Genomic DNA, 18,970 nt, shown 5'->3' on the forward strand with positions numbered 1-18,970 from the left:
CCTAGATGTCTGTTTCATTCCCTGATTTGGAATGTTCCCAGCTATTATGTCTTCAATTTTTCTTTTCCCTTCTCTCTTTCTTCTTCTCTGAGATTTCTATAATGTAAATGTTATTACTCTTGATAATATCTGAGTTCCTATTACCTTTCCTCATTTATTATTATTATTATTATTACTACTACTATTATTCTCATCAGATTTGATGCTTTCAACTGCCCTGTCTTCCAGATTATTGATCTGTTTCTTCACATCCTCTAATTTGCTCTTAATTTCCTCTAGTGTCTTTTGCATTTCAGTAATTGTCTTTAGCTCTGACTGGTTCTTTTTATATTTTCTGTTTCTTAGTTGAAGACTCACAGAGATCATCCAATCTTTTCTCAAGTCCAGTGAATATCTTTATGACCATTACTGTGAATTCTTCAGTAGGCATATTGTTTATCTCTGTTTCATGAAAATCTTTTGTTCTGATTGTATCTTGTTCTATCATTTGGGACATAGTCCTCTGTCTTTTCATTTTGTCAAACTCTGTTTTTGTTTCTGTGTATTAGAAAAGTCAGCTACATCTTTTGTTTTTGAAAGTAGTGGCCTTGTGTAGAAGAGTTCCTGTGGTGCTCTGGATCACAGTCCCCCCTGGTCACCAGAACCAGTTGCTCCACAGGATTCTCCTATGTAGGCTATAGCACTATAATGTTGTGGGTTAGCTGCATTTGCCTGCAGTCCATTTGGCAGCAACGATCTACTTTGCCTGCAGTGGGTGAACTGAGTGAGCAGGGCTTATTTACTGTGATGCTGAGAGGCCTGAGGCCACTGTGAGCTCATAGGTGGGTGGAGTCACTGGTCACACTAAAGTCTGCAAGGAACCACCTTGGAGGGATGGTGGCTGAAGTAGGTTGCTTGGATGGTGCAGGCCCACCAGGGAACTTGGGGGTAGGACACACCACAGTGCTAACAAAATACTTAGAAAGTGTTGGCCTTGGCTCCTGAAAGTGTCTGTCTCACTTAGGTTGGGAGAGGAGAAAAGAAACGGTGCCTGCCAGAACTTTTGTTCCTTGAGAAATCTCCTGAAGATCATGCCCCTGAAGCACACATTTTGAGGTTAGTAAATAAATCTTCACATGCACCTCAGGTACTTTGTGAACTCTTGCTTCTGTGCTGTGTCTCCCTGATTTATTTATTATGCTGGCTCTTTTAGGACTCAGTTTCCTATCATCCTCAGGTTCTCTCAGAGTTAAGCCCCTTGATTTTAAAGTACCCAGAGTTAAGCCCCACTGATTTTAAAAGCTACTGAAGTTAAGCCTCCCTGGTTTTCAGAGACAGATGTTAGGGGCTTGTCTTTTCAGTGCAGGTCCTGGGTATCTGGTGTAGGATCTGATCCTCTCACAGCTTTATGTTTGTTTGTCCCTCCCGTTAGCGGTTAATTTTGCCATCAGTTTGGTTCCAAATTGCATCTCTATCTTTCCTGCTCTTATTTTTTTAAAGATTTTATTTATTTATTTGACAGAGAGAGAGAGAGAGAAAAAGAGAGAGAGAGCGCGCACAAGCAGGGGGAGCAGCAGGCAGAGGGAGAGAGAGAAGCAGGCTCCCCATGGAGCAGGGAGCCTAGGACAGGACTCAATCCCAGGACCCTGGGATCATGCTCTGAGCTTCAGGCACACTCTTAACTGACTGAGCCACCCGGGCACCCATCTATCTCTCCTGCTCTTAATTATTAATTGTTCAGGGTTGATTCTGTTAGTCCTTGGGTTATTTTCAGAGTTCATTACATGTAGCTCTTATGTCAGTGTGTTTGTGGGACCAAGTGATGTCAGCATCCTCCTGCTCTGCCATCTTCCCTGAACCAAAGAAAACTTCCTTGATTTTTTTTATTTCTCATTTCTAAATGAAATCACTACATATATTTATTGTTATTTCTCAAATACATTCACTTCTTTTCTTCTGAAATCATGGTTCATGCCATATACCTTCTCCTGGGTTTTTGCATTAACCTGTTTGATAGGTTCCAGTGTTGCCCTCCAGTTTATTTTTCTTGCTACATAGTAATTAATATTTAATCTGCTGTTTTCCTGCTTGAAAGATGTCACTGGCCCTATTTGTTAGCTGTAACATATGGTAAAGATTGTTCATAATTTGGCCCCTGCTTATATACATACAGTTTTGCCTTCTGTCCTTTCCATCCAACTTAATGTTCAGCTAATCTGAAAATGTTGCCATCTCATGCATGAACATTCCCTTGTCAGCCTCTTGGACTTTCCAAATGACTTTTCTCTAGCTGAAACTTCCATTGCATTTCTTAACATGGCTAGTTCTTATTTAATCTTGAGCTTTTGATTTAGAGAGTAAGTCCTCTAGAAAACTAGACTTTCTCTGGGTACCTCCTAAAAAGTGCTCCTGAACCTTTTTTTACCCCTTCTGTATTAGTAATTATCCTATAATCTGGAAATTGCTTTTTAAAATTCTATTTTCCACTATAAATACTTGGAGGCTAAGCACCTTGTCTTTTTCATAAATGTGGTCACAAAAATATGAAGATACAATAGGTAAAATAAATATATGTCCGATAAATGTGGTCACTACAATCCATGACTACAGAACTAAAGCCCAGCAATTCCTGCTAGCACAGATGAGATTTATATAAAAATTAAGAGGAAGAGAAAAGCCTTCAGGGCCTAGGGATGTAAAGATAAGTGAGCAGGGCATGAAATAGATTTCAGCCCCAATTTCTTACGTCCCCCAGGGGTTAAGAATTTTGAAGGGTGCAATTGACACAATCAAACACACAGTTCAGTCCTTTTGGTCTTGTCGAGGGCAAGTTGAAGGTGTGAGGTTATTTGTGCACAGGTAGCATGAAATATACATCTCATGCCTGATAAACAATTGAGAAAGTTGATGAATCAGTCCAAGTTTTGAGTGGGGTCATTACAAATTATACTTATTTATTTTGGAATCTCAGAGTGATTTCATTGTTATTTCAGCTTACTTTCACTTTCTTCTATCTTCAATGTCCTACTAAGAAAAATAATCCAAAATTCAATCAACAATCTTGAGTTTATATTAAAAAGCTAACTATATGTTAACACTCTTGATGGAGAGTGTTATTTAGGGTAATTCCATGTTAGGAATCCCATAAATGAGAAGTCAGTCAAGTTCATATAAAATCATAGTGAATTAAAGTGGGCTCTAAATCCAAGGACAGGTGTCCTTATAGCCATGTGAAGACCCAGAATCAGAGGAAAGAGGGTCTATTTGAAACAGGCAGAGATTAGAGTTTATGTAGCTGCAAGCCAAAGAATACCAAAGATTGTTTTTCCAGATTTCCACCACAGATTTATCTCTTTCATGATTTCCGGTCTTCTTTCTTGCTTGCTAGAACCTGAGAGGTAAGCTTCTAAAATACTTAGTTTTCTATACTCACTGTCACCATTTTCTCTTAAACCAACTTCCATCAGGTTTTTGCCTCAACCACTGTGGTAAAACTGCTTTCTCAAGGTCACAAATTACCTTTACCTTGTTATATCTAAAAGTTATTCTTTATCATCACCATCTTTTATCTCTTAGAAGCATTTACCATAATGAATTACTACTCTTGTTTTACCACCTTTTCAATGGACATTCTAAAATCTCTCTTATTCCCCTGTCCCCTGCCTGTTAATATATTGTTGGTTTTTCTTGCCTCCTTAATTTACTCATATGTTGAATTTTTCCAGTCATATGACTTTAGTTACCAGTTATATGTTGACTCCCAAACTCAGACTTCTCTCCTGAACCCTAGACTGCTCAGTGGTCTGATAATTTCACTTGGCTGTCTACTACGTAGCTCACAATATTTCTGAACTCTAAGATTGTTCCTTTTCTTTTCCCTTACTCTCCTTCCACCCTCCAAAGACAACCACATAAAACACACACACACACATACACACACACACACACATCACCCTGCTCTAACTGCATTCATCCCAGGTATTGTTTTTTTTATTCCAATTGCTTATAATTGCTCAGGTCAAAGAACTGAGTCATTGGAGACTTTTCTAGTTCTCCCACAATCCACATACTGTCTGATAAGCAATCACGTTGAATTTATATTTAACATATATCTCACATATGACCCTGTCTCGTCCCTTGTTGTCACCTTGGTTGGAGTCATTGACATCTCTCTCCTATATTACTTTAACATTCTCCTAAGTGGTCTCTCTGTCCTCTTACCCATTAGTCTATTTTCAGCAGAGCATCTAGACTGATCATTTAAAAACAAATATAATCATGTTAGTCCTCTGAACGAAACCCTAAAATCATTCTTTTTGTTGTCCCTTTATCCTAATCTCCATATTTTTCCAATATCACCTCTCTCCTTCCAAGGTTGCATTATTCTTTTATTTAGGGTATTTTTTTAAAAGGAATTTATTTTTTTTATTTTTTTAAAGATTTTATTTATTTATTCATAAGAGACACACACAGAGAGAGAGAGAGAGGCTCAAAGACACAGGCAGAGGGAGAAGCAGGTTCCATGCAAGGAGCCAGATGTGGGACTCGATCCTGAGTCTCCAGGATCACACCCCAGGCTGCAGGCGGCACTAAACCGCTGCGCCACCAGGGCTGCCCTATTTAGGGTATTTAATTACTATTTATTGTCTAGTAGAACATTAACTCCATGGGACTAGAGATCTATGTTTTATTTACTTGCATACTCCAAGTACCTAGATTAGTGCCTAGTATATGATAAATGTTCATTTATATTTTTTGAATGAATTAACGTACAAATGATCAGTAATAGAGTAGTAGTCTCACAGTGGATGCCTGAAATAATGATATTTGTTTGTTTTTGCATTTACTTATGTATAAGATTACAGAGAACAAAAGTCATCACAATAGTCAAAATCACTATTGTTGATAGTGCTTTTCTAGATAACTAGGGATTCCTTTACATGATTCCGTTTGATACTACGTTATAGGTATCTATAAATAAGACAACGGAGGTTTGTAAAATTAGGTAAATTAATCAGGCTTAAACAGTTTGTGCAGCGGTAGAACTCAGAGCATTACCAGATCTGAATGAATTGAAATTCCACTTCATTCTGTGATATTAGCACTTTTATAAACACTCAAAGAGCAGACAGGAAGTTTCTTTCTTTCCTCATTTACATATGCTCTCTTGTATGTAGTGAGTGTCATCTATTTATGTGAGACAGCTGCTGCTCATCCAGCCCTGAATTTGTTAGTCTAGATTTGTTAAAACTACCACTGATACTGTTATTGTTTTTTTTCTATTGTCATCAACTTCTTTTTTAAAGCAATCTGTGACACATTGAGAAATGTTACTAGGAAATAGCTCTGCAACTTAAGAATGGCACTTCAGAACTAAGTAATTTAATATTTCACAGAGGAGCATACTGAATGCACCAATTTCCTCAGGGCTTTAGTTGGACTCACAGAAGTGACAATGTGCTACTCTATAATAGGTCTTGAGCTTTCTTCATAATAGGTTTTTTATGTAGGTGGCCCAGAAATCATTGTGAAATTCACGTTAAGGAGGATTCACTAACTTTGCCTTATTTATCTGTTTTTTTTTTTAATATAAGTGTTGCTGATACATAAAGCTGGCTTTCTGCAATAATTTTCTTTTCCAATAATTGATATGGTATTACTTTCTGAAATTTATTTTCCTGTAAGTGGTTATAATCAGACACTTTATGAATTTGGGCTCCAATTCAGATTTGCATTCTTTTAACAAACTTTTTTTCTTTTTTAAAAAAAATCAAGTGTAATTAACAGTGTTATCTTAATTTCAGATGTACAATATAATGAGTCAACAATTCTATTAACAAACTTTTTAAGATGTGTCTATATGACTTCAAACTCTTCTATAGAAAAGAAAAACCTAGCAACAATCTAATAGAATGTCCTATATCTAAACATCATGATGACCATGTAGAGTTTCCCAATAGTGACACTGGAGGCAATAGGAAAGACTGGGGAAACTATATAGTCATGGTAATTTAATTCCAAATGTTCCCATTCCGAAGTTCTCAAATTAAAAAAAAAATCACTTTTAAAAGATGACATGTTCTAACACCTTCAAAAATGAAGAAAAAATGGGGCAGCCCTGGTGGCTCAGTGGTTTAGCCTTCAGCCCAGGGCTTGACCCTGGAGACCCGGGATTAAGTCCCACGTCGAGCTCCCTGCATGGAGCCTGCTTCTCCCTCTGCCTGTGTCTCTGCCTCATTCTCTCTCTCTCTCTGTCTCCCATGAATAAATAAATAAAATCTTAAAAAAAATAAAGAAAAAATGATAGCTCAAGTAGAGCACTGACATATATGTTTTATTTTTTTTTATTTTTTATTTTTTTTTTGACATATATGTTTTAAATTTGGAGAATATTTGCTTACAGAACTCAGGTTGGATAAATATACAATTACTTTTCATTGTGGAATTGTGGAAGTATTTCATTGTGGAACTATTTACCAATGGTGCATTATGTCAGGGTAATTGAGAAATCCATACATTAAGTTTAGTTTTTCAAATATGAATCTATACCTCATGCCTGTGTGGAATGATAGGGAGGACCTGAGGATGAGGATATGGATAAATGACATTTTTTTCCTCAAGAGAACCAAAAGCTGAGGATAGTTGTTAAACTATTTCAATTAACTTGAGGCTCAGATATCAGGAGTTGTCACTGTTTATGAAAAAAATATAACTTTTAAAAATTTATAGTAAAATCTTGTAAATTGCTCAGGAAACTTGAATCTCATACACATACAGTGATTGGTCTAATATTGGGGGACATTGTGATATAGTTAACTTATCCTACAGACATTATTGTTTAGCTAAGAATTATGTAGAATAAGTTGGTATAGTTGGTAAAGTCTAAAAATCGAAACCTCAAAATTGTCATTTCCAATTCATTAGATATTGCGGTGCATTCTCTTACAAGTGTTTGCTAGTTTGCTTTTGGAGCTCAGTCTAACCAGAAAGATATGAGACATCTATAGTAGAAATAGATTCTTATAATTATTTTTCAAAATCCCAGGAAGTCTGTAATACAGGAAATGGAAAGCCCCAAGAAATGTGAGTTGTTCCCACCCAAAGAGAAAACATTTAACTAAAGGCTGTATGCACCAGTTGTGAAATTACTGGGGAGGAAATTTCACATAGGATGGAAAGTGAGAAATAGGAGTAGGGAAGGAGCACTGAGAAAGACATTCCTACATATGGAGTTCTAATAAATTTGATCCCTGTCATCCTGAATTTATATATTGAATTACTGATTAGAAGAAAGTTCAATGAGGCCAAACTGAAGGGCCTGAGAATTTGGACCCACAAATATAATTCCTTCGTGTGGATAAGACATTATTTTGGAACAACTTAAATGCTTTGCAGCTGGTAGAAAACTCATCGGGTAGTCATTAATATAACTTTTAAAATAATGACACACTGCAGCTTGCTATTATACTGAGACAATTATAAAATACAGACTAGCTTCTAGCTAGCTTGTTGTATCCTAGCTGATATGACAGGAATATATTAATCAGATATACAATTTATTTTACCAAACGCACTTTATTTGTATTGCAATTGGTGAGTGATTTCTAGAGGAATTGTTTCACATGAGAATTTTAAAATTCAGTGAAATTTGGGACTTGCATTTTGCAAAGATGGGAGCACAACACTAAAATCAGAGGAAACTTGACCTAAGGAACCTACGAGAATAAATAAAAAATTCTACATGCTATAAAATATCAACAGATGACCAGGTACTAAACAAATAGAAACAAATATTCATAGTTTCATTATATAACATCATGGACATCTTATAGATCATAAAATTAAAAATTTAATTATTATCTACTTCAGAAATATCTTTGCAAGAATTTAACAATGAGAAACATTATGAAATTTATAAGGAGAAAACAAATTTTTTCAAAGTAAATATTTGTTGGAGAAATAGAAGCTCTTGAAAGGGAATTTTGAATTTATAAAGATTTCAAATCTTATTGAACTTATAAATTTAATAACTTTCCAACTGCAAGCCTCATGTGATTTGTGGTGACTTGATAATATCATATTAAAGTTAATCTGGAAGTATAAATTGTGTAGATACTTGAAGGATGGCTATGTTTCTAAATATCAGAATATATGTAAAAAGTTACAATAACTTAAAGAAAATATAGTAAAGACTAAGCATTGACCCCAAATCAATATCTCAGACAGATATACACACATACAAACACAAGTTATACACATAGCTAGCTATACATGAATTTACATTGAGTATATATATATATATATATATATATATATATATATATATATAATGAATTTGGCCATAAAATCAGCAGGGAAAATAAGATTAGTTGGTCATTGATTCTTGGAATTATAATTTTTTAAAAACATAAATAGTATCTATATTTCATTTCACATGCAGATATAAATGGAAGAAGCATTAACATTTATTTTATTTTTTTAAGATTTTTATTAATTTATTCATGATAGACATAGAAAGAGAGAGAGAGAGAGGCAGAGACACAGGCAGAGGGAGAAGCAGGCTCCATGCTAGGAGCCCGACGGAACTAGATCCTGGGACTCCAGGATCATGCCCTAGGCCAAAGGCAGGCGCTAAACCGCTGAGCCACCCAGGGATCCCCAGCATTAATTATTTAAATGTAAAATTTGGAAACAGAAATTCTAAACCAAAATGTCAATTATTCTTGTCATCTTGGAACATGAGAGTCCTTTACAAACATAAAAGCAGTGAAAGAGAGCACCAGGAAAAACAAAAAAGACACAACAAAAGAAGCAAATCTGGCTTAAAATTTAAAAATGACGGGCACTGGGTGTTATTCTGTATGTTAGTAAATTGAACACCAATAAAAAATAAATTAAAAAAAAATAAAAAAATAAAATAAAATATGAAAAAAAAAAAGGAGCAGGAGGAAAGTTTTAGGTGTGCTTTAACTTGATTATGATAACGGTGATGATTTCATGGATGTATGCACATCTCCAAATACACCAAATTTTATACATTAAATACATCTAGTTCTTTGTATGTCAATTGTGCCTCAATAAAACTGCTATTTAAATATAAAAAAAAAATTTAAAAATGTATGTACATTATCAGTATACATGATAAGATAGAATGTCAAACACTAAAGCCAAGAAAAATATCTGGTCAAGGGTTATAGTTCTTCATAAATAATATGTGATTATAGTTCAGTAAAATAATTGCAACAATTACAATAGAAAATGATCAAAGGTCACAGACTTTTCATAGAAAGAGAGATGTTAATTTCTGCCTTTTTTTTTTTTTAAGATTTTATTTATTTATTCAGGAGAGACAGAGAGAGAGAGAGAGGCAGAGTCATAGGCAGAGAGAGAAGCAGGCTCCATGCAGGGAGCCTGACGTGGGACTCGATCCCAGATCTCCAGGATCAGGCCCTGGGCTGAAGGCAGCACTTAACCTCTGAGTCACCCGAGCTGCCCTTAATTTCTGTTTTAAATATACACTTTTTATAGTGTTAAATTTCTAGAATTAGAAAAATATAAAAATTATCATATTGAGTCTAAAATAAAAATGATAATTTCTAATTATTCCAATTTGACCCAGAACATATATTGCTTTCTTTACCCTTATATAATATATATATATGAATATATTACTTCCTACTCAATGCTTATGAACCAATAAAAGCCAATTGGCATACTTTTCCAGTGAGCACTAGATTTCACTTCAAAAAACACATACATTCTTTGTAGCGTTAATAAACTTCAATATTTTGCGTAATGGCATTAGTAAGACCTGTGACAGAAATTTCTATCATAATCAGTACAAGCTTACTTTATCTTTGAATGATTAAAGCAGTATATCTGGATCACGTTTGCATATTTATTTATTATGCTTGAAAACTTCAAATATATGTAAAATTTATACCGCTAATTAGTCATAAACACTTGTCAGAGAGACAGGTGTTAATCTGGGTCTGACTTCTTTTCAGGACACCATATTAGTATTCTTAACTATGCAAGGTAAGAACAAATGTTTGGGCTTATATAAAGTATAAAAATATGAAAGTTATAACTACATTTTAATCAACAATATTTTTACAATGCAACATGTCTCTGCGTACCTTTCAAACTATAATAAATTGGAAGTACATTTTTTCCTTCTAGTTATGTATTTGTAAGGTATCTAGCAGTCATGAGAATAATTATTTACATTTGTATCATACTTAGCATTAGAGATCTTCACAATGATTGACCTCCACTGTGAAGAATTTCTCCAATTTGAAGATGAAATATTAAGGTTAACAAAGTTCTGTGTTGTGTTCTAAATCATAAGACTTCCCAGGTGGTACAGCTAAAACTCAAGTCTCCTTATTCTTAGTTTTGTGTTTGAATCTTTGGCTAACTTTAAATAAAAATTGGTTTGTTTTTGATTTTTTTTTTTAATAATCTTTCACTCAGTGCCAGCCTTGATAGAAAGAAACTTGGCAGGACTGAATATTATTGAACTGCAAATTGGTCCAATTCCGCCCCCCCCCCCATTATTTCTTAAATGTGCTAACATACAGTTAAACAAGATTGGCATTGGGATTCTCTTGGTGACCCTCGGAGCCTCTCTATCTATCTATCATCTATCTATCTATCTATCTATCTATCTATCTATCTATCTATCTATCTATCATCTATCTATCTATCTATCTATCATCTATCTATCTATAGCTGTATTTTTTTTTTTACATCACTAATCTTCTCAAGGAGTTTTTTTTGCATACCAACTATTAGCTTGGCACAATTTAGGTACAGAAAATAATGATAAACAATTCTCTATATTCATAGATATTAAGTGTTACTGAATTCTGGCTTTAAGCAAATAGTCACAAACAGAACATTAAGTACAATTATTGGAAGTAGTATGGAGAGGAAATATAAGGAGCTATGAGAACGTCAATGAAGGGACTAGCTTAATTCTGTAAAAACCTGAATGTTGGTTAGATATCAGCCAGGTGAATGGGGTTTGGAGCTAGTAACATTGGGTAAAAGAATATTCTAGGCTGAGGAAAATGTATAGTGCCCCTGAGGTGGGAGAGGGAACAGAGATTTCATGAAGCTGAGAGACCAATGTGGCTTGAGTGTAATAACCAAAGGGAAATTCATGACAAAATAATGTAAGATACGTAGCCAAGGACAATGTCATCTCATTAATTGAATTCTTGAATGTGGGTAGGGAAAAAAATTGAAAAAAAATCCAACCACTTGTTCAATACAAAATGTAGACTGAGTTATTCTGTGAGCTGGTAGGGCACAAAGTTGACAGTTACTACAAAAGGATTTCAAGTGTGTACTACTTACTTCAGGGGCCATCTAATTCTAGATCAGTGATCTTAAACACTTTATCTTAAACAATAAAGCCTCTGCCATAGTCAACCGAGGAGAGAGGTATTCACTGGATATCTCATTCTTCTTTTAGCAAAGAGGAAACTTCGACAGAGTCCCCAAAACTTTGGATCTTACCACAGATTAATGTCAATCTTGAATTACCTGGAGATTGTCAAAATCTACACCTGCTTTATGTACCTGCTATTGATTTCAAGTATCAGCAAGCCTTCTAAGCCTCCTCCTGGTAGCCTGGCTGTTAGTTACCTCACTTGTTAGGTTACATATTTCTTTTCCCCACACCCTAATTTAAAATGGAAAAAAAAACAAAAAACAAAAAACGCAAAAAACAAAAAACACAAAACTAGAATCCTACAGCAGGGCTTAATTAGAGAGGTTCCGTTCAATATCTCTGAATTATTTGTGCGTTAGCCACACACTAAAGTGTCACCCTGTCATATAGGTGTTTTCTTCTGGACATCTAATTCCCCAAATACTCAACATGGTTTACAAGGTGAAACATTTATTATTTGAAAGGAGAATGGCAAGTGAGAAGTGTTTGTCAGCTGGTTTAAAGCTGTGACAAAGAGTGACTACTATTTTCCCCCACTTGACTCTTCTTGTCACATGAGGAAGGGGAGGTGACAAACCTTTAAGACATGTTATCTTGTGGCTTTTGTCTCATTCCTCAGGGCCTCTGGCTCTTCCTCTTGTAACACACAAAACCAATCCTTTCCAAGTCATTTAATATTTTAAAGGATTTAATATTTAGTTAGTGATGGATCAAGCTACTAAATTGAATCTTGGCAGGTAGAAGGATTGAATTCGGTCCAGATGAACAGTAACAGACTTGTTGCTCTCCTGGGGAGGAAAAAAAAAAAAAAAGCAGACACAAGCTGCTATGTAAATTGAATTCCTGGTTATGATCTTACTCTCAGTAAAGTATGTTATCATTTCATGGCTCTTTGTAACAATAGTTTTCCTTTTTTTTTTTTAATAGTTTTCCTTTTTAAAGGGATCATTTATAACCTTCCCTTTCCATGATCATGTATTCATTTAGAAGAAAAATACATTTTTGTGCAATGATTGGCCTTTTGTGATACTGAGGGACATGTGTGTGAGAGATATTGTTAACTCTGTCCTCAAGACCAGTGCTATTTGTAGAGCTTCCTTCTTAACATATCCTCTATTTAATCACTTTTTTCTTTCTTAAACCTCAGGCTGCAAAGGAGTCTGTAAAGCTAGAGTGTACAATAAAAATAACAACATAAATAATAACTAGTGTCCATGCCAGTTATTTTCCAGAAACTTGGATCAATTTTCTGAGCATGTTCATATGTTTCTTCGATAACTGCAGTGAAATTGCTTATTAAAAAAAAAAAAAAGTCTGTTCCAATGGCTTCATTTGACTACTTATTTGTCCCTTTATTTATGGATGTATTTAACTGTGTATTCACCTGTTGCTTTTCTTAAAAATTTTCTTTTCCCTTTGCTTCAAACCATGCTCACTTCTTATTTTCCTCTATCACTTTGTTAAGGCTAGTTACTGGTGACTTTGTTTTTGTTGTTGTTAATTTTTTAAAGCTAATCCTAATCTTTAATTACCATAACAGTGATTACCCAAAATCTCTCTCAGTTTTTATCTTTCTTCTATGCTCCACTTTATCAACAGCTGCTTTCTGTTTAGTGTGACCATATGTATCAACTTACCTGAGATAAAGTCCTGATGATGCTTGTTTCATAAGAACCCATTATTTTAGGCAGTTAGAAAATGCACTAATTATCCAAAAGGTCTAGGTGTTCAGACTTGGCTGCTGAGACTAGAGCCTATATTACCAATTAGGACAATGCGGCAAGGACCGGTCGGACCACCACCACAACTGAGAAAATCCACTATTCCTGACTTGCTGAAGCTGAGAAGTAGAAGCTGAGAGATAAATATTTTACTTTTTTTGATTGAAGTTCAGTTGACAAACAATGATCCATTACTTTCAGGTGTACAGCATAGTGATTTGACCAGTCTATATATTATGCTATGCTCATGAGTATAGTATCATCTGTCACCATACAACACTATTACAATACCAGTGCCCATATTCCCACGCTGAGGCTTTCATCCCTGTGACTTGTATATTCCATAACTGAAAGCCTGTGCCTCAACTCCTTTTTACCCATTTTTCCCATCTCCCCTCCACCTCCCCTCTGGCAAACACCAGTTTGTTCTCTGTATGTACAAAGTTTCTGCTTTTGTTTGTTCATTGTTTTTTTTTTTGTTTTAATTCCACATATAAGTAGAATCACGTGGTATTTGTCTTTCTCTGTGACTTTATTTCATTTTGAAAATTGCATTTTCCTAAACATTCTTTCCAGAATGGATTCCCTGCAACACTCTTTACATCATGCTTCCAAACCCAAGTTTCACATGAGTGCTTCTGATTGACAGAGCCTAGACACAAGGAAGGCTAAGCAAGTGAGTTTTGACTTCTATAGTTTGAGGAGTCATGATGATATAACATATAATACTCCACAAATATGTGAAGAGTATTTGCACACCAGGGGTTCAACAATCAAAACAGTATATTGTTAGAATAATTCTAAAATTGTTTGTGTCGATATATAGGGAGAGAGGGAGAAACTGGGGAAGGGTACAAAGGGTTCTTCAAATCACTTGTAAGTTTATTGTTATTAAATGTCTGAAAGAAACATGTAAAACCAATAAATACATTAAATGAACAAAGGAATTTGAGTACCAATAAAGCCTCACCTCTTAACAAAGACTCTAGGTCTATTTTAAAGATGTGGGTTTGAATTTTATATAGCAATGGTTTAATAATAAAACTACTTTCCATTTTTATGAAAATTCAGAGAAAACCACAAACTGTTTCATAGCATCCCTTCAAGAAGGTGATATGTCATATACATAAGAATTCCAAAACTGCTCCTGGGAATTGTTTGAATCTATGAAAAGAAGAAATCCTTTGGGATAGATGCTCTGAAAATTTACTACTTGCTAATAAGTCACTTTGGCTTTTACAATTGTTTTCCAAGTTGAAAATTAGTTAACATTTTTTTTTCTTTTGGAATTTCTGTTGTGAAACATGAGGGTAATAAATAATGTTAGATCATGGTCATTGAAGTAGACATTTTTAGATATCTATCTACTATCCATTTGGTCTCCTTTTCATTGATAAAAACTGATTATTGTTTGGGGACGGCCATGTGCACAGCTAAAATTCAAAAACAACAACAACAAAACCCTATTTTCCTATCTTCTTTCCAATTCAGGTTGGTCATGTGACACAGTCTTGACCTTTTAGAAATAAGTGGAAGAGAGATTTTAGCCTTCAGGCCCTCTATGTAGCTAAATGGAAGCAGTATAGCAAAGTAGTTCTTGCTTCTTGTTTTAAAGCTAAATCATCTTCCCACTACAAAGCTTAGAAAATTGAAAAAAAGTGATGGGTAAGTGAAGAAGCAAAGAAACAGGCATACATTCTACAGAGTCTTGTACTGAGTAACACTTATGAATCATAAGGTTTTTGTTATACTATTTTTGATTAATTAATTCTTAAGTCTCAAACTCTAAGCTAATGTACTTTTCTCAGTTGAGAACATCAATTCCATACTCCAAACATTCGTTCAATGAACAGACATTAAAAACTAAAGTGAATACTGCACCTTGTATTTTTGCATCTCCTTTACAACAAATATTGGCAACAACCAGTCAAGAAGATCTACAAACAGTAATGGCTTGGGGAATTTGCCAGTAGTTCTCAATATCAATTGTTGCTTTAATCTGGTTTAAACTATGAGTTATTTTTCAGGTTTCAGCAGCCTCTAAATTATTACTCCATCAAGGTTGTAAAGTTAATCCCATGAACGTAGTTTTACAACCAATAAATATGCTGTCCTGTGCATCATTTAGAGCATTACTAGAAGCATCTTATATTGATACAGTAGCAAAGATATTTCATCACCATAAGCAGTAGCTCCCTAACATTTTTGGAAACTATTTAAAAACAAAGGGTTCATACTGTCTGTTGCTGGAAGGTACTCCTTATAGTGCTTTATAAATTGTTTTCTCTCCAAACACACTCAATATTACTAAAGAATAAAAATTGTTCTTTTCTTAACTAAATTTGAATAACTCTAGTGCTACGGCCTGTACTTTGTTCCAGTTTTATTTTTACATGCTGCTATAGAGCTGCATTAGAGTTTTATTTGATTCTTAAGAAAATATATTTCGATGATAACTTCATCAAAATCTAGATGAACTATGAAATTTTAATGTCTGAGTACTCTTTCTCTACATTAATGTTCCATTTATACTTATAAATATGCTGTTAAATTTACATACAGTCTCTCTAGTGGTGTTTTTATTGCTTCATGAGAACTAGAAAACAAAATAATGACTGCTGATAAGTTGCATATTATGGCAAAGTCACAGTAGAAATGTATTTCATAATTTTAGGATCTGAACAAAAAAACAAGCTTTTGAAGAGTATATAAAAGCCTGATGAAGCTCATTTTCTATTATATTTTGGGGAATAAATGTCCTATAATTTATTAGGTTATGCTTGTCACCTTTTTTGTTGAGATTATTTCTATTGTTTGCCTAACTGATGTATCAGCTTCTGCGAGAGGTGTGTCAGAAATTGACTATGATGATAAATGTGTCAATTTCTCCTTGAAGTTCTGCTAATGTTTGCTTTATATATTCTGATGTTTTATTAGGTTCATAAAATTTTAAAACTGGTATATCATTAATGAATTTAACCTCTCATTTGTATTAATATCTTCTTCTTTAATTCCAATTTACTAATGTAGTTACACTAGCTTTTTTAGTTTTTTTTAAATAAACCTTCTGCATTAAATATTGTTTTAAATTACTTAATTTTGGTGTTTCTGTGAATGTACTTTTTCTATTTTTTGTTAGCATTATCTACATATATTAAAGCTGACTTAGAAACTTGAAGTTATGAATATATCTAATATTTATATCTAAAGCCACAATCCAATAGAAATTGCTAACAGATTTTTTTACAAAGAAAACTCCAGGCCATGATGGTTTCACAGATTAGTTCTATCAAAAATTTAAGGAAAAAGAAATACCAATCTTATAGACAGTTTTTCAGAAAATTCAGGAGATGTGAACTTTTTCTAATTTATTTTATAAAGCACATGTAGTGATACTCAAATCTGAAATTACAAAACCAGATATTTCTTGACATTACATTAAAATTACAAATCTGTGATCCTCAACCACATATATACAAAAATAACATATGTAAAAGAATAAATATATTATGAGCAAATGGGATTTGTCCCAGAAATGCAAAGTTCTTTCAATATTCATGAATCAAATAATATAATTTACCATTGCAATATATTTACACCTTAATAGATGCAGAAAAAATATTTTATGGAATTACACACCCTTTCCTGTTCAAATATCCCAGCTAAACAGGAATTGATGAAATCTTTCTGAATATTTTGAAGGACATTTGTTATGGACTGAATTGTGTTTTCCCTAAAATTCATCTATTGATGCCCTAACCCCAAATGTGACTACATCTGGAGATAAGGTCATTAGGAGATAAAGTTAAATGAGGGCATAAGAGTGGGGCCCTAATTAAATAGAAGTGGTTTTCTTATAAAAAGAGGCAGATCTCTCAATTTTTTTTCTCTCTCTCTTCAGAAAGGAAGGCCATGTGAGGACACAGCAAGAATGTTGCTAGCAGCAGGCCAAGGAGAAAGATACCACCAGAAGCCAACCCTACTGGCACTTTGATCTTGAACTTCAGCCTGCAGGACAGTGAGTTAAGCCACTAGTCTGTGCCACTAGTCTTTGTTACTTTGTTATGGCAGACCAGGTCAGCTAACACAGCATCTATAAACTTGTAGAGATAACCTCATACCAAATGGCAATATACTGAATATATTCCCTTTAAAACCAGAAAATGGGAGAGGTTTTCATTCTTACCATTTTTGTTCATTATCTCTTTGAATGACCCAGCCAGTACATAAGGAAAGAAAGAAAAAAAAGAATTATGGATAATCTTTATTTTTAGGCAATATGAAAGTCTACATAAAAAATTCTACATAATCCACTATAGTACTATAACTAAATTGCTAGAATAAATTAATATAGCAAGAATGTAGGATACAAAGTCAACATACAAAAATAAGTTACAATTATTCAATTGCAATTTATGATAGCAACAAAAATCGAAAACAGTGATTTATAGATTTAAAAGGTCCTATTAAAGTTCTAGAAACATTTTTAGTAAAAATGAATAGATCAATTCTAAAGAATATATATGGAAATGCAAAGACTTAGAATAGCCCTTACACTTTCAATAAAAAATGATAAAATTTGAGGATTTATACTACCTGATGTTAAGACTTACAAAGCTGCATTAATGGAGACAATCTAGCATTTGTGTAAAGATAGACAAATAAGTCACTAAATCTAAATAGGTAGTTTAGAAATAGAATCACATAAATGCAGTTTAGTTGATTTTTGACAAAGTCACTATGGTAATTTGTAAAAGTATACACTTTTTAACAAATGGTGCTACAAAAACTGGATAAACTCGCGAAACCAGATGAAATTCAATCCATAGCTCACACCAAACATAAAAGTTAATTTCCAAAGGTTCACAGACCTACCTATGAAAGCTAAAAACTACAAAATGTATAGATTAAATATAAGAGAGGGATCCCTGGGTGGCGCAGCTGTTTGGCGCCTGCCTTTGGCCCAGGGCGTGATCCTGGAGACCCGGGATCGAATCCCACATCGGGCTCCCGGTGCATGGAGCCTGCTTCTTCCTCTGCCTGTGTCTCTGCCTCTCTCTCTCTCTCTCTCTCTCTCTCTCTCTCCCTCTCTCGGTGACTATCATAAATAAATAAAAATAAAAATAAATAAATAAATAAATAAATAAATAAATAAATAAATAAATGAGAAAAACCCTTGCAATCTTGGAATAAATCATTCCTTAGTACAATAAAAGAAAGAAAAACCCACTAACCTAATTCTAAAAATAAAAATACATAGATGGACTTCCAGTTTGTAGAAGTTTAATCTATGTCAGCTATTTTTCTGTAATGGGCATGGTTGAAATATTTACCTCACGTGCAGAAACGTGGAGGAGGCCAACTCCCATCTGCCTCTACCTGGTTCTGGACCCAGATCTAGCAATCCTACACCATCAGTCCAAACTTGCTCCTCAGTGTGTCTATTCCTCTTCATATTCACAGAAATACTACTTTGTTTTTGTGCAGTGCTAGTTCTTTCTATTTTCAGATATTTTATTTATTTATTGTTTTTTTTTTAATTTTTTATTTATTTATGATAGTCACACAACAGAGAGAGAAAGAGAGAGAGAGAGAGGCAGAGACACAGGCAGAGGGAGAAGCAGGCTCCATACACCGGGAGCCTGACGTGGGACTCGATCCCGGGTCTCCAGGACCGCGCCCTGGGCCAAAGGCAGGCGCTAAACCGCTGCGCCACCCAGGGATCCCCCTATTTGTTGTTTAAAGAGTTTATTTATTGATTGATGAGAGACACACAGAGAGAGAAAGAGAGATAGAGACAGAGACAGAG

At 34.4% G+C, this 18,970-nt stretch overlaps 1 long non-coding RNA gene across 2 annotated transcripts in view; it reads left to right on the forward strand.

The window, feature by feature from the left end:
• Positions 1-839: 839 nt before the first annotated feature.
• LOC125754895 (uncharacterized) overlaps positions 840-18,970 on the forward strand; it is a 90,291-nt gene continuing 72,160 nt past the window's right edge. Inside the window, exons 1-3 of one of the 2 annotated variants that reach the window (XR_007409972.1) lie at positions 840-885; positions 1,004-1,095; positions 17,063-17,179. This is a non-coding gene — a long non-coding RNA (uncharacterized LOC125754895). Of the gene's footprint in view, positions 928-1,003; positions 1,096-17,062; positions 17,180-18,970 lie in introns of both variants that reach the window. The other variant, XR_007409971.1, reaches the window with a different exon arrangement.

The sequence above is a fragment of the Canis lupus genome, chromosome 3 (genome assembly GCF_003254725.2).
Source record: "Canis lupus dingo isolate Sandy chromosome 3, ASM325472v2, whole genome shotgun sequence".
NCBI lineage: Eukaryota > Metazoa > Chordata > Mammalia > Carnivora > Canidae > Canis > Canis lupus.